The sequence below is a fragment of the Salmo trutta genome, chromosome 6 (assembly GCF_901001165.1).
Source record: "Salmo trutta chromosome 6, fSalTru1.1, whole genome shotgun sequence".
Taxonomy (NCBI): Eukaryota; Metazoa; Chordata; class Actinopteri; order Salmoniformes; family Salmonidae; genus Salmo; species Salmo trutta.
Window position 1 is genome coordinate 44,955,053 of NC_042962.1, and position 17,370 is coordinate 44,972,422.

Genomic DNA, 17,370 nt, shown 5'->3' on the forward strand with positions numbered 1-17,370 from the left:
CATTATAGAATAATAGTGCAGACATCAAAACTATGAAATAACACATATGGAATCATGTAGTAACCAAAAAAGTGTTAAACAAATGAAAATATATTTTGTATTTGAGATTCTTCAAATAGCCACACTTTAACTTAATGACAGCTTTGCACACTCTTGGCATTCTCTAAACCAGCTTCATGAGGTAGTCACCTGGAATGCATTTCAATTAACAGGTGTGCCTTCATAAAAGTTAATTTGTGGAATTTCTTTCCTTCTTAATGCTTTTGAGCCAATCAGTTTTGTTGTGACAAGGTAGGGGGTATACAGAAGAAAGCCCTATTTGGTAAAAGACCAAGTCCATATTATGGCAAGAACAGCTTAAATAAGCAAAGACAAATGACAGTCCATCATTACTTTAAGACATGAAGGTCAGTCAATACGGAACATTTCAAGAACTTAGAAAATTTCTTCAATTGCAGTCGCAAAAACCATCAAGCGCTATGATGAAACTGGCTCTCATGAGGACCACCACAGGAATGGAAGACACAGAGTTACCTCTGCTGCAGAGGACACGTTTATTAGGGTTACCAGCCTCAGAAATCGCAGCCCAAATAAATGCTTCACGGAGTTCAAGTTGTAGAAACATCTCAACATCAACTGTTCAGAGGAGACTGTGTGAATTAGGCCTTCATGGTCGAATTGCTGCAAAGAAACCACTACTAAAGCACACCAATAAGAAGAAGAGACTTGCTTGGGCCAAGAAACACGAGCAATGGACATTAGACAGGTGGAAATTTGTCCTTTGGTCTGGAGTCTAAATTTGAGAATTTTGGTTCCAACCAGCGAGTCTTTGTTAGACGCAGTGTGAGTGAACGGATGATCTCTGCATATGTGTTTCCCATCGTAAAGCATGGAGGAGGAGGTGTTATGGTGTGGGGGTGCTTTTCTGGTGACACTGTCTGTGATTTATTTAGAATTCAAGGCACACTTAACAAGCATGGATACCACAGCATTCTGCAGCAATACGCCATCCCTTCTGGTTTGGGCTTAGTGGGACTATCAGTTGTTTTTCAACAGGACAATGACCCAATACACCTCCAGGCTGTGTAAGGGCTATTTTATCAAGAAGGAGAGTGATGGAGTGCTGCATCAGATGACCTGGCCTCCACAATCCCCCGACCTCAACCAAATGGAGACGGTTAGGGATGAGTCGGACAGCAGAGTGAAGGAAAAGCAAGTGCTCAGCATAGTATGTGGGAAATCCTTCAAGACTTGGAAAAGCATTCCAGGTGATGCCAAGAGTGTGCAAAGCTGTCATCAAGGCAAAGGGTGGCTATTTGAATAATTTTAAGTATAATTTTTTTTGATTTGTTTAACAGTTTTTGGTTACTAGATGATTCCATATGTGTTATTTCATGTTTTGAAGTCTTCACTATTATTCTACAATGTAAATAAAAAATTAAAAAATAAGAAAAACCCTTGAATGAGTAGGTGTGTCAAAAATGTTGACTGGTACTGTATATGTGTCATGACAGTGTTAATACCATATTATATGACAAGTTATGTCAGCTGTTATGACATATTATAACTTGGTTAAGACCATGTCATAACGTGTTATGACACTGGGTGTCAAGTAAAGTGTTACCAATTTCTTTCCTTATGTAAATGGATTTTTATTTATTCTATCAGTGCAGCTTCTGTCATAACAAACACATTGACACCCCCACAGAATAACCATTAGCCGACTGCCTGCTGTTTGATGACTCAGATAGTAATACATCAGGTGTCTGTGTGTGTGCGGGTGTGCATGTGCGTGTGTAAGTGTGTGTGTATATGTGTACATGTGTGCGCATGCATGTGAGTGGTGCGTGGGTGTGCACAATTCTTCATTGGCATTTGCAAGTGTTTCTGACTAGTATGTTGTCTTAATTAAAAAATCTGCAGCATTGCAAACTAATGACACTCCCTGATAGCTTTGTCTGTCTTATTGAGGCCTTCCAGCTTGTCTGTTGTTGTCTTCCTAGCTGACAGGCCTCTGAGGAACACAGAATGCGCTAAATTGATGTAGATGTTGATGTAACTGGATGTGTTCATACCAAGTGATATCGAAAGACCTAAAGGCCTTTCATGTTCTCTCTTTGGTTTGCCGTCATTCACCATTATACAGAGCATTCGGAAAGTATTCAGACCCCTTGACTTTTTCAACATTTTGTTGTCTCATTTACCTTATTCTAAAATGTATTAAATTACATTTTTTCCTCATCAATCTACACACAATAGCCCATAATGACAAAGTGAAAACAGGTTATTAGACATTTTTGAAAATGTATTGTAAATAAAAAACAGAAATACCTTATTTACAGAAGTATTCAGACGCTTTGCTATGACACTCGAAATTGAGCTCAGGTGCATCCTGTTTCCATTGATCATCCTTGAGATGTTTCTACAACTTGATTGGAGTCCACCTGTGCTAAATTCAATTGATTGTACATGCTTTGGAAAGGCACACAACTGCCAATATATGGTCCCACAGTTGACAGTGCATGTCAGAGCAGAAAAAAACAAGGCATGAGGTCGAAGGAATTGTCCGTAGAGCTCCGAGGCACAGATCTGGGGAAGGGTACCAAAAAATGTCTGCAGCATTGAAGGTCCCCAAGAACACAGTGACCTCCATCATTCTTAAATGGAATAAGTTTGGAACCACCAAGAACCAAAAGCTGGCTCCCCAGATTGCAAACTGAGCAATCTGGGGAGAAGGGCCTTGGTCAGGGAGGTGACCAAGAACCTGATGGTCAATGTGACATAGCTCCAGAGTTCCTCTGTGGAGATGGGAAAACCTTTCAGGAGGACAACCATCCCTGCAGCACTCCACCAATCAGGCCTTTGTGGTAGAGTGGCCAGACGGAAGCCACTCCTCAGTAGAAGGCACATGACGGCCCGCTTGGAGTTTGCCAAAAGGCAACTAAAGGACTCTCAGACCATGAGAAACAAGATTCCCTGTTCTGATGAAACCGAGATTGAACACTTTGGCCTGAATGCCAAGCGTCACGTCTGGAGGAAACCTGGCACCATCCCTACTGTGAAGCATGGTAGTAGCAGCATCATGCTGTGGGGATTGTTTTCAGCGGCAGCGACTGGGAGACTAGTCAGGATCGAGGGAAAGATGAATATAGCAAAGTACAGAGAATGAAAACTTGCTCCAGAGCACCCAGGACCTTAGACTGGGGCGAAGGTTCACCTTCCAGCAGGACAACAACCTTAAGCACACAGCCAAGATAACGCAGGAGTGGCTTCAGGACAAGTCTTTGAATGTCCTTGAGTGACCCAGCCATCTGGAGAGACCTGAAAATAGCTGTGCAGCAACGCTCCCCATCCAACATGATAGAGCTTGAGAGGATCTCCAGAGAAGAATGGGAGAAACTCAAAGTACAACAAAGTACTGAGTAAAGGGTCTGAATACTTATGTAAATTCTGTGTTTCAGTTCTTTGTTTATACATTTGCAAAATTTAAAAAAACTTGTTTTGCTCTGTCATTATGGGGTATTGTGTGTAGATTGATGAGGGGGAAAAACAATTTAATACATTTTAGAATAAGGCTGTAATGTGAAAAAAGTCAAGGTGTCTGAATACTTTTGAAATGCAGTAGTGTGACTGTACGCTCACAAGTGGATAAAACAAGTCTTGTTTGTGTCTAGTACAGTAGTTCCTTTATAAACAATATATTTGAGCCTTGGCTCAGGGATTTCGCTTGTTATTCACAGCATTGTTACTGAAAGGATACTATCATGACTACACAGTAGCTTCTGATTTCCTGTTGTATTGATTTGCTTGGTATTAAGTAGCGAGGCTGAGCAAATACTTTTTGCAGGACATTTTGCTGAAATATTTAGAGATTGACTATGCTTCCCAAATGGCATCCTATTCCCTATACAGTGCCCTACTTTTGATAAGAGCCTTGTGTGTCATGTTCAAAAGGAGTGGTAATTTGGTACCATTTGGAACATATAACTCTGGGCATCTGGACAGACAGCAGTGCCTCCTTAATGTAGCTCGCTCCTCTCAATGTTTTACTTTCCCACCGTCTCATCACAGCAACATTCGACTAATACCAGTCAATTAAATGATGTATAGTGTACATAGCAAATGCGGAGAGAGAGAGAGAGAGAGAGAGAGAGAGAGAGAGAGAGAGAGAGAGAGAGAGAGAGAGAGAGAGAGAGAGACAGACAGACAGACAGACAGACAGACAGACAGACAGACAGACAGACAGACAGACAGACAGACAGACAGACAGACAGACAGACAGACAGACAGACAGACAGACAGACAGACAGACAGACAGACAGACAGACAGACAGACAGAGAGATGGAAACAGAGAGATGGAAACAGACAGACAGACAGACAGACAGACAGACAGACAGACAGACAGACAGACAGACAGACAGACAGACAGACAGACAGACAGACAGACAGACAGACAGACAGACAGACAGACAGACAGACAGACAGACAGAGAGATGGAAACAGAGAGATGGAAACAGAGAGAGGGAGAAAATGAATGAGAAACGTTTTTTCAGGGGAGATGAAATATAATTATGTAATTGGAAGTGTGTGACTTCACAGCACAGATGCAGTGCCATCTTGTGTGCTAAGCAGCTCTGCCATGGATCTGATCCAACTTTTCGGTTTAGCGGATGGCAAACATGTGTGAGGCGTTAAAGAGAGATAGACTGTATTATTATGGTTTGCTCTTCCATTTCGATAGTTGTCAGAAGAATTGCATCTGCTTTTGAGGATATCTGTCTGAGCAACCTGGTCTCATAGACTAGACGTAACATAGTAAACAAAATCCGGGTAGCTTAAATTGTACTGAATAAAACTATAAATGCGTATCTTCATGAGCTGAAATAAAAGATCCCACACATTTTCCATACGTACAAAAAGCTTATTTATCAAAATGTTTGTACACAAATTTGTTTACATCCCTGTTAGTGAGCAGTTCTCCTTTGCCAAGACAATCCAACAACCTGACAAGTTTGACATATCAAGAAGCTGATTCAACAGCAAGATCATTACACAGGTGCACTTTGTGCTGGGGACAATAAAAGGCCACCCTAAAATGTGCAGTTTTGTCACACAACAGAGTGCCACAGATGTCTCAAGTTTTGAGGGAGCATGCAATTGGCATGCTGACTGTAGGAATGTCCATCAGAGCTGTTGCCAGAGAATTGAATGTTAATTTCTCTACAATAAGCTGCCTCCAACATTGTTTTAGAAAATTTGGCAGTACGTCCAGCGGCCTCACAACCGCAGACCACGTGTAACCACGCCAGCCAAGGACCTCCACATCCGGCTTCTTCACCTGCGGGATTGTCTGAGACCAGCCACCCTGACAGCTGATGAAATTGTGGATTTGCAGAACCAAAGAGTTTCTGCACAATCTGTCAGAAACCAACTTTAGCATTTGAGCTAATTAGCAACTTTTCAATGACTTACTACTTTTTAGCTACTTTGCAACTACTTGGTATGTTAGCGAACCCTTCCCCTAACCCTTTTAGCTAATTCCTAACCTTAAACCTAACCTTAACCCTAACCCTAACCCCTAGCCTAGCTAACGTTAGCCAGCCAGCCAGCTAACGTTAGCGTTTGCCACCTAGCTAATGCTAGCCACAACAAATTGGAATTAGTAACATATCATACGTTTACCAATTCATAACATATTGTATGAATTGCAATTCATAATATATCATACGAATTGTAAATCATAACATATACGAAATGGATCCACAAATTAATACATGCCATAAGAAACGCAACAAATCATGCTAATTGGGTGTTTTGGATTTACGTATTGAATAATATGAAATGCTCTGAGACTAAGTTGGTTTGAGACCAAGAATGTCACTCATTAGATAAGCTCTTGTTGTTGTTTTGTGTGTCCCATTTGATTCTAAGACACAGCAGGTTTTTTATACAGATTATGCTTAGGCAATTTAAACAATAACCATTTAACTTTACACATCAGTCAAATGTGTCTTAATATAGATTTAATTGTGATGGAAACATTCAAATGAATACTGATGTGATCACAATCAAGTACCTGTATAAGTGCACCTAAAATGCACACACTGAATGACAAACAGGTCGCCAGGGATTATTTTTGTCCTGTCACTTTCCACAGTGAGATAAAATGGCGGCTATGATTTATGTTGTATCTCAGGATGACAAGAGCACAGCGAACAACTTTTCAGTGGCCTAGCAGATGCAACAGAAAATTGGGTTATTCACAGAATGCAAAGGGTTCTGTCTCAGGCTAACAAATTCAATCAGTCATTCCTTCCCGTGAGGTCATTTTAATATTGCGGGATGACAGGGAGCTCTCTGGCCACACAAAATGGAATCTTTCCTCTGCCTCTTTCGGGAATTCAAAAACATGATTTTTTTTTGGCCCTAGCTGGTGTGTGATCTGTGGATGATGTTTGTTGCTGGGTGTTGGTGTTTTTTTCACATATAGAAAAACATATCACCGACAATGACGAGCGTATTAATTCAAACCTTCACTATAGTATCCTCTCCATACAAATATTAAGTTATGGGTATTTCTTGTACTATTATCTCCATTCAAATGTCAATATCTGTTCATTTTGCTCAAACTGTATTTATTTATTTATTTTATTTCACCTTTATTTAACCAGGTAGGCAAGTTGAGAACAAGTTCTCATTTACAATTGCGACCTGGCCAAGATAAAGCAAAACAGTTCGACACAGAGTTACACATGGAGTAAAACAAACATATAGTCAATAATACAGTAGAAAAATAACTCTGTATACAGTGTGAGCAATTGAGGTGAGATAAGGGAGGTAAAGGCAAAAAAAGGCCATGGTGGCAAAGTAAATACAATATAGCAAGTAAAACACTGGAATGGTAGATTTGTAGTGGAAGAAAGTGCAAAGTAGAAATATAAATAATGGGGTGCAAAGGAGCAAAATAAATAAATAAATAAATACAGTAGGGGAAGCGGTAGTTGTTTGGGCTAAATTATAGATGGGCTATGTACAGGTGCAGTGATCTGTGAGCTGCTCTGACAGCTGGTGCTTAAAGCTAGTGAGGGAGATAAGTGATTCCAGTTTCAGAGATTTTTGTAGTTCGTTCCAGTCATTGGCAGCGGAGAACTGGAAGGAGAGATTGCCAAAGGAGGAATTGACCAGTGAGCTGAGATAAGGGGGGACTTTACCTAGCAGGGTCTTGTAGATGACCTGGAGCCAGTGGGTTTGACGATGAGTATGAAGCGAGGGCCAGCCAACGAGAGCGTACAGGTCGCAGTGGTGGCTAGTATATGGGGCTTTGATGACAAAACGGATGGCACTGTGATAGACTGCATCCAGTTTATTGAGTAGGGTATTGGAGGCTATTTTGTAAATGACATCGCCGAAGTCGAGGATCGGTAGGATGGTCAGTTTTACGAGGGTATGTTTGGCAGCATGAGTGAAGGATGCTTTGTTGCGAAATAGGAAGCCAATTCTAGATTTAACTTTAGATTGGAGATGTTTGATGTGAGTCTGGAAGGAGAGCTTACAGTCTAACCAGACACCTAGGTATTTGTAGTTGTCCACATATTCTAAGTAAGAACCGTCCAGAGTAGTGATGCTGGACGGGCGTGCAGGTGCGGGCAGCGATCGGTTGAAGAGCATGCATTTAGTTTTACTTGTATTTAAGAGCAGTTGGAGGCTACGGAAGGAGAGTTGTATGGCATTGAAGCTCGTCTGGAGGGTTGTTAACACAGTGCCCAAAGAAGGGCCAGAAGTATACAGAATGGTGTCGTCTGCGTAGAGGTGGATCAGAGACTCACCAGCAGCAAGAGCGACATCATTGATGTATACAGAGAAAAGAGTTGGCCCAAGAATTGAACCCTTTGGCACCCCCATAGAGACTACCAGAGGCCTGGACAACAGGCCCTCCGATTTGACACATTGAACTCTATCAGAGAAGTAGTTGGTGAACCACGCGAGGCAATCATTTGAGAAACCAAGGCTATTGAGTCTGCCGATGAGGATGTGGTGATTGACAGTGTCGAAAGCCTTGGCCAGGTCAATGAATACGGCAGCACAGTATTGTTTCTTATCGATGGCGGTTACGATATCGTTTAGGACCTTGAGCGTGGCTGAGGTGCACCCATGACCAGCTCTGAAACCAGATTGCATAGCGGAGAAGGTGCGGTGGGATTCGAAATGGTCGGTAATTTGTTTGTTGACTTGGCTTTCGAAGACCTTAGAAAGGCAGGGTAGGATAGATATAGGTCTGTAGTAGTTTGGGTCAAGAGTGTCCCCTCCTTTGAAGAGGGGGATGACACCAGCTGCTTTCCAATCTTTTGGAATCTCAGATGACACGAAAGTTAGGTTGAACAGGCTTTTGTATGGGTCCAGAAAAACTGATTTCAGAGTTTTTGGTGGACTTCCTAAGCCAGGATTCAGACACGGCTAGGACATCCGGGTTGGCAGAGTGTGCTAAAGCAGTGAATAAAACAAACTTAGGGAGAAGGCTTCTAATGTTAACATGCATGAAACCAAGGCTATTACGGTTCCAGAAGTCATCAAAAGAGAGCGCCTGGGGAATAGGAGTGGAGCTAGGCACTGCAGGACCTGGATTCACCTCTACATCACCAGAGGCACAGAGGAGGAGCAGGATAAGGGTACGGCTAAAAGCTATGAGAATTGGTCGTCTATTACGTCCAGAATAGAGAGTAAAAGGAGCAGGTTTCTGGTGGTGATAAAATAGCTCCAAGGTATAATGTACAGACAAAGGTATGGTAGGATGTGAATACAGTGGAGGTAAACCTAGGCATTGAGTGATGATGAGAAAGATGTAATGTAAAATGTAAAATGGACATGGAATTGAGCAAATGCAAGGCAGTTAGTGATCATCTGTCTAAGCTTATCTCACAGATCAAACATTCCAAGCAGCCCTATGATACTGGTCTTGATGAGCGATCTAATTAACACATTTTTAACTACTTTGCAACTACCTAGCATGTTAGCTAACCCTTCCCCTAATCCTAGTCTTAACTCTTTTAGCTAACCCTTCCCCTAACACTAACCTTAACCCTTTAATCTAACTCCTAAAATGAACACTAACCTTAACCCTAACCCCTAGCCTAGCTAACGTTAACCATGTACTACTGTATCTTTGGCCTCGAGAGGTGTTTGAATTCCTCTTGTGTAATTTAGAATTCTGGCCACTTCAACATTTGCTTAATGTAGGCTTCCACAGCAAGGGACAGCTCCTTCACAGAAACTCAGCATCAACCCTGGTAGGTTACTGTTGTAGTCAAATGCCTGTAGTGGATTAGCTTCATAATGCTTTATGAAAACTGGAATACCTCATTGCAGGTATTACAAAATTGCAGGTATTACAATGATATTTGTCATGGTCTTACAGGCTAACAAATCTCTCCACTCTGTATGTAAGGCTTGGGTGTGAATGAATGATATGGCACTTATTTTCACTCCATATTTGCTATATTTTTTATCAAATCTGATAGACCAGTGACTGACTTCAATTTACAGGATCAGAAATCTGTAATTACCTGGCTTCGATCCTCTTAGGGATCCTAAAGATTATGCTTCACGCAACCCATACTACACACAGCAGCCTCTCTCTCTCTGTGTCTTTCTCTCTCTCTCTATCTTTCTCTCTCTCTCCATAGAGGGAGTAGTGTGTTTGTGAGATTAGAATACTTTTCTTTAATTTCAAAGGGCCACTTCTATCATTGTAAAATAGGCATTTGTAAATAAGAGGCTGTATCATGCAAGTTACATTCGCTACAGTTGTTCCATTCTACTCTATTATATTTAGGGGATTAGAGTATTTTCTAGGGCCGGGTGTCAACCTCATTCCATGGAGAGCCTAGTGTCTGCAGGTTTTAGTTTTTCCTTTCAGTTAATAAGCCCTAAACAACCAGGTGTGGGGAGTTCCTTACTAATTAGTCACCTTAATTCATCAATCAAGTACAAGGGAGGAGTGGAATCCCACAGAAACTTGGCCTTCCGTGGAATGAGTTTGATACCTGTGTTCTAGGGCTTCCATTCAACAGTAGCTTTAGTTTAATGTTCTAAATTCTAAGTTATATCACAATAATTGAAAGCTACTGTACATGTTTACAGCTGTTGCTCGGCTTATGGATAGTCTATGTATAATACAATTGGTATTCTAGTCGCAGAGTGCTGAGTAAGGCCTCTGACCCTGTCAATAGACCGATGGCATTGTCACATGAAACAAGTAATAAGGCGAACAACTTTTTAAAATGAAAGGATTCAGATATGACCAAAAGAGGTCTTATTTATGCGTTCTCATTTATTTTTTGGGACATTTAAAAATAGATATATTTGGCAGACATACTATATATTCCATTGAATCTCATAGATATTTTGTATACCCAACTGATATTTCAGCGTTCCGATTGCAGCAGTATATGCAGACCGATATATTTATTGGACACTAAGTTGGTTTTAATATTGATACTGAACAAAGATTAGGAATGAGGGAAACATTTTGCATCGTTATGTCAAAGGTGGAGCAATACATGCATTATTAAATCCCCACAAAATGTAATGTTATTTTCCTCTCCTTTTCATTACGAATGAAAGTTTAAGAGTTTTAGGACGGGTTAATGAGCTCAGTGAAAACCCCTAGAAAGGACATTATCATCTAGAGCTTTTCTTCTCTCCCATAGAACTATCCTGTGGTTAATGGGGTCACCCGTAATTATCATGCCAATAATGTAACGCCGTGGCCCTTCCTGTAACTCCAGATAAAAAGAGAAGAGCGAAGCAAGCAGCAATCCAACAAAACGATTTGAAAGGTTCTTAACAGAGGACAAAGTTGTTGTCTTTCTCTTTCTCACTTTCTCTCTTTCTTTCTCGCTCTCTCTTCACCGGAGGCCCCTGTTCTCTATTCTAAATGGACAACATTATCATGCAAGCGAGCATCGCCCTTAGGATGCCAAGGGATCTAATCAGGGCCAGGTAAAGACCTGTCAAAGCGGGAGGAAGACAGGGAGGTAGTGACAGCCGGAGGAGATTGTATTGATTTTCAGTTCACCACCTCCCTCTACGTGTTTAATGTACACAAAGCTCCTGTATATGCAGTAGAAAACAAATGGCAGTGAAGAGGCGCGAGGAGGAAATAAACAACACTGTCTCACAGGTATACCCACTAAATTAAAAGTGCTAACCCAACATGAATTGAAAGTAGTTAGATGTATGAATGTATGTCACTAATCTACCCCCAGCACCATCTTCACCGTCACCATCAAATGTAACTAAATGCTAAGTTTAATTTTCACACCCCGTGCGAAATACACCTCCTGTGTATCTGCTGAAAGAAAATTATAACACCAGGACGTTTACAATCGTGTGGTTTCCCTCCATGGGCAAAGTGTAAATATGTATAGCCTGGTTTGGATATAGCCGACCCAGTTGTTTAAACAAATGGGAGATGCTCCATTGATATGATCACTTATGATCATCTCATTATGTACATTTTTTTAATGAATTTGTTATTGTCTTTTACAGTTCATCTCCATTATTCCTAAATGTATTTGTCAAACGCTCTATTTTATGGCACGGGAAGGATACTTATGGGTTCTATATGCTATATACTGTATAATTGTACAATATTTTACTGTACTATATTAATATATATGATTTACAACTCTCCTGATTTGGTTGACAAACTTTAATGTCTCTGACACTGTAGTAGTATAACTTTTAACCAATCATTGTACAACACACAATTCCCAGGAAGGATTTCTCTTTAGCACAGCGCCTGCTTTTCTCGCCAGCGAACCCATCGAGGAGCGGTGTAGCAGAATAAACGGCTGTTACTCCATCTAATGTCCTTGAGCTGCTCGGAGAGAGACCTCTGGTCTTTAAGCATGGGATCCACTGCAGCTCACAAGCAAAGCAAGCCGCAGTGCGAAGGAAACCTGTCAACTAAAATCAAGACATTGCATTCCCAGCTCCTGTTCCAGCTGTGCAGATCCACAGAATGGAATGCCCTGTAAATTTCCACTGAGATTCTGTTGATTGGGAAAGTACGAAGGGAATATTACATGCTCTGATGTCAGGCCATATCAGTGAATGTGATTTCAATTTGTTAAATCATGATTTAAAATGTTACATTTCAGATATCTTGTTTAGTCGATTTTATGTTAGTAGTCTTGGTTGAGCATGGCACTTGCAATGCCAGGGTTGTGGGTCCGATTCCCACGAGAACCAGTATGAAAATGTATGCGCTCTGGATAAGAGCTTCTGCTAAATGACGTAAATGTAAAATGTAGTACATGAATGTTACTCTTAGGCCTACGATTGATTGAGAGATAGGTGTGTGAGTACCCTCACCAAGGCTTACATGTACCCATTGAAAATGGCTGTGAGTTTAGACACAAGGTAAGGATACGCAGCTTGGGAGCTTTGTTGACTTTGTCACACTACAGTATGTGACAGAAATGACATGGCCTACGATTCACATAGAGGTGGCTGGTGGGAGGAGCTATAGGAGGACAGGCTCATTGTAATGGCTGGAATGGAATAAATGGAACGGAGTCATTACATTCCAGCCATTACAATGAGCCAGTCCTCCTATAGCTCCTCCCACCAGCCTCCTCTGAATTCACAGTATTTATTGAAAAATCTATGTCCATATTTCCCCGGGCAAAAGTGTTGTCTTAAATGTTCTACAATCATAACCATACAAAGCCTACATGCCTGTATGTAATAACTATAATCACTAATATCCTTTGCTACAATACATCTTCTTTCAGGGCCTTTTATGGTTCAGCATAAATACCACTCACTGATAAAGAGGCATTACCCCTCTCTGAGGGTGTCTCAGGGGGAGTGGGATATGCTAGAAACATATTTCCATTTCACACCACACACTTGTACAGGTGAATATTTGTACATGTTGTCGCACCCTAATCTGTTTCACCTGTCTTGTGCTTGTCTCCACCCCCCACCAGGTGTCTCCCATTTCTCCCCATTATCCTCTGTGCACTTATACCGGCGTTGTCTTGTCAAGTCTTACCAGCGTGTTTTTCCCGTATCTCTAGTTTGTGTTTTCTAGTCTTACCGATTCTGAACATTCTGCCTGCCCTGAGCCTGCCTGCCGTTCTGCCCATGATTAACATTGCCTTGGATTACTGACCACTGCCTGCCCTTGACCTGCCGTTTGCCTGCCCCCTCTTTTGTAATAAACATCTGAGATTCTAAATGTCTGCCTCCTGTGTCTGCATCTGGGTCTTAACCACGGGTCGTGTTAGAACGAACTGGCCATGACTGATCTTGCAGATTCGGACGAGCTCCGCAACTCTGTCTCTTCCCAAGGAGCCACCATTGGAAAACACGAGGAGTTACTTCGAAATCTTATGGAATGATTCCAGACATTGGCGGCACGCCATGACAGCGCTTTCAATAAATTGCTGGAGCAATTCCCGTGGATTGTCTATTAGGCAGCCAGCCACAACAGTAACCTTCCAGCATCTCAGTAACCCTGCTGTCAGCAGCGTGTCTCCCCAGCCCACCCCGGCTTCCTGAGAACCCTGCTTACCTCCTCCAAAGCGCTACGCTGGAGATTCAGGAACCTGTCGGGCGTTTCTCTACCCGTGCTCCCTCATCTTTCGAGCTGCAGCCCTCTTCTTTTCCCTCGGACCGCTCGAAGATAGAGTACCTTATAACGCTGATGTCTGGGAGAGCCCTGGGCTACGGCGGTGTGTGAGCAACAATCGGTTGTCCGGGAGAGAGGCTGCTCGAAGCTACTTCTACTACGTCAAGACTCCCTTAGTGTGGCAGACTATGCAGTCGATTTCCTGCACGCGGCCACCAAGAGTGCCTGGAACCCAGAATCCCTGTTCAACATGTTCCTTAATGGATTATCGGAGGAGGTTAAAGAAGAGCTCGCAGCCCGTGAGCTGCCCATGGATCTCGACTCTCATCGCCTTGACCATACGGATCGATGGGTGGCTACGGGAACCTAGGAGGGAGAGAAGGTCTATTCCCAGTCACACTCACTTGTCCAAGGATCCCACCTCGCCTGCGAGGAATCCCGGAAGTCCCCGGCATCTACATTACCAAGAGAATCCGAGGTTACCCGAGTTCCCCCGGGAATCACCAAGGTCTGCCAACTCGCCTCCTCCAGAGCCTATGCAACTTGGCAGAGCTAGATTGTCTACTACCAAAAGTTTAAGCAGACTGAACACCAAGAGCTGTCTGTATTGTGGAACTACAGCTCATGACATTTCTACCTGTCCATTAAAAGACCTGGCTCATCAGTAGGGATGAATATGTTGGTGGGCCATAGGGAGAATTTCCAATTTCCCATTTCTCGTACCCATCTCCATGCCATCCTGCTGTGGGGTGACCGGTCAAAATCTCTCATTGACTCTGGGGCTGACGAGAGTTTTATGGACACTACCCTGGTGTCAGAGATGGGAACACCAACTCAACCCCTCTCCATTCCCATAGACATCAGAGCGCTGGATGGGCGCTCTATTGGCAATGTCACCCACCATACGGTTCCTATCAACCTGCGAGTGTCAGGTAACCACAGTGAGTCTATGCAATTTCTGCACATCGAATCTCCTCAGGTACCTGTGGTTTTGGGGTTTTCATGGCTCCAGAGGCACAATCCCCTTATTGACTGGATTGTTGGTTCTATCAAGCGTTGGAGCCCGTTTTGCCACACTCATTGTCTGAAGTCGGCGCAGCCTGCCCCGGGACGTCTTCCTGCGGGCTTGGGAAAAGCCTCCGACCTTTTTGCCATTCCTGCGGAGTACCAGGACCTCTGGGAGGTTTTCAACAAGGCCCGTGCCACATCGCTTCCTCCGCATCGGCCCTACAACTGCATTATCGACCTTCTACCCGGCACTACACCACCTCAGAGGCTGCTTTATTCCCTGTCGGGTCCGGAGTCCAAGGCAATGGAAAAGTACATCTGCCATGTATTGACTACTGTGGCCTTAATGACATTACGGTTAAAAAACGTTACCCGATATCACTCATCACCTCGACTTTCGAGCCTCTCCAGGGGGCTTCGATCTTCTCAAAGTTGGACCTTCGGCACGCCTACTTTCTGGTGCGGATACAGGAAAGAGACGAGTGGAAGATAGCCTTTAATATGGCTAGCAGCCACTACAAATACCTGGTGATACCATTTGGACTGATCAACACTCCTGCAGTGTTCCAGGCCCTTGTTAACGATGTTCTCCGTGACATTGAACTGGTTCTCCTGCAGTTGCAACTCTCCCTGGGTATGCTAATTTCTATTGCCGTTTCCTCCAGGGTTACAGGACCCTGGCTTCCCCCCTTTCAGCACTCACCTCTCCCAAGGTCCCGTTCACATGTTCTCCAGCTGCTGATTGGGCATTCTCGAACCTCAAGCATCGATTCACCACAGCTCCCATCTTAATCCATCCAGATCCGTCCCGGCTAACCAGATGTTTGTCCCGGACTCTTCCCGGTTACCCGGTCCTGGAATGGGCTCATTTCTCTCTAATTGCCTATCATCCTGGCTCCCATCAGACCCTGGCCTTTGTACAACAACATTTTTGCTGGCCTCCTTGGTTCCTGACGTCTCTGCATTCATCACCGCCTGCACTGTGTATGCTCAGAATAAGACTCCGCGGCAAGCTCCGGCTGGCCTCCTTCAACCACTCCCTGTTCCTCACCACCCATGGTCCATTTTCTGTTGGTCTGTTGCCAGTTCATCTTGTCTTGTCAAGTCTTACCAACGTGTTTTCAGTATCTCTAGTTTCTGTTTTCTAGTCTTCCCGATTCTGACCATTTAGCCTACCCTGAATCTGCCTGCCGTTCTGCCCCTGATTGACGCTGCCATGGATTACCGACCTCTGTCTGCACTTGACCTGCCGTTTCCCTGCCCCTGTTTTGTAATAAACATCTGAGATTCGAATTGTCTGCTTCCTGTGGCTGCATCTGGGTCTTATCATGGGTCGTGTTACATGTATGAAACAGGACAAATATAAGCACCGCCTATTTGACCTTTGATTAGAAGAGAACTGTGTGTCATATAATGTCATAGAAGTTAATTATATTTCCTTGTATTGTAGGTAAATGCTCTGTGCTTTCTCGATAATTCAAAGCAGAGGAAAATGTTTCATTTTCTGACTTAGATGACCGCCATATTGTTATTATTAGGGATATTCATCAAAAACCATAGCAACAGTGGCAGAAAACATACAGGGTAGAGAGGTAACTCACAGTATGGGATTCCTGAAACAGTTTTCATTACCCGAGAATTAAATAATGTTCCTTTCTTAAAAATATACTTCCTATGAGTCATGACATGACAAATAAAATTCAAACAAAGATTTCAGGAATTGTATCTGTTTTTTTGTGGACAATTTATTTTGCCTTGCGCTCTTGGATGTCACCATATTGCCCAGTAAACACATTACTTCGGACAAAAAACAGAATGAGAGCAAGAGCAAGTGAGCGAGAGAGAGAGAGGAGAGAGAGAGAGCGAGTAAAACAGACTAATTAGCAATTTTGAGTATGTGTTAATTACTACAGAGACACACAGTGTGAGTCCTAATCAACACTTTACTTGCCTGAGCTACTCATGTGAAAACACGTACAGGCAAACACACACACTCACTTTCAGGCACAAATACACACATGTACATAAAAAACACAAACAAAGTAGGACAGAGCATCTTTCATCGGTGTCTACACTGTACCCCACCCTCACAACAGGGGGTAGCTTTTGTTAAATTAAGGCTTAGTACTGAGGCTTGGTTCTAAATACACACACACACACACACGCGCACGCAAGCAAACATGTACACACACACACCTACACAAACACACACCTACACACATACCAAATCAATTACAACAACACTGTGTGTGAGAATTTGTTGACAATCTGCCAATATTATCACAGATGTGGATGTTGAGGGGGGCAATAATACGTGACACAGGGCTGCTAGAAAGATATTACTCTGTTGTTGTAACATTTTGCAAATTATTTTGTTGCTTGTACTTAATATGCACAAAGACCAGAAATATGTGTTTTTACTGCCTGACAATCATCCAGCCAGCTCCAGAATGAGGATAATTGGGTGAGTGTCAGACCATGCTGTCCACTGGCTGAGGGGAGGCTAGCAGGGGGCACACATAATCTATGATAGGTTGAATTGAGGTCACTCAGAAGGTCAACTCTAGCTTGACAGCTGAGTTATTAGTCTGGGTATGGGAAGGTAGGCCTGCTGTATGTACAGTGCATTCGGAAAGTATTCAGACCCCTTGACTTTTTCCACATTTTGTTATGTTACAGCCTTATTCTAAATAAATACAAAATCCTCATCGAACTACACACA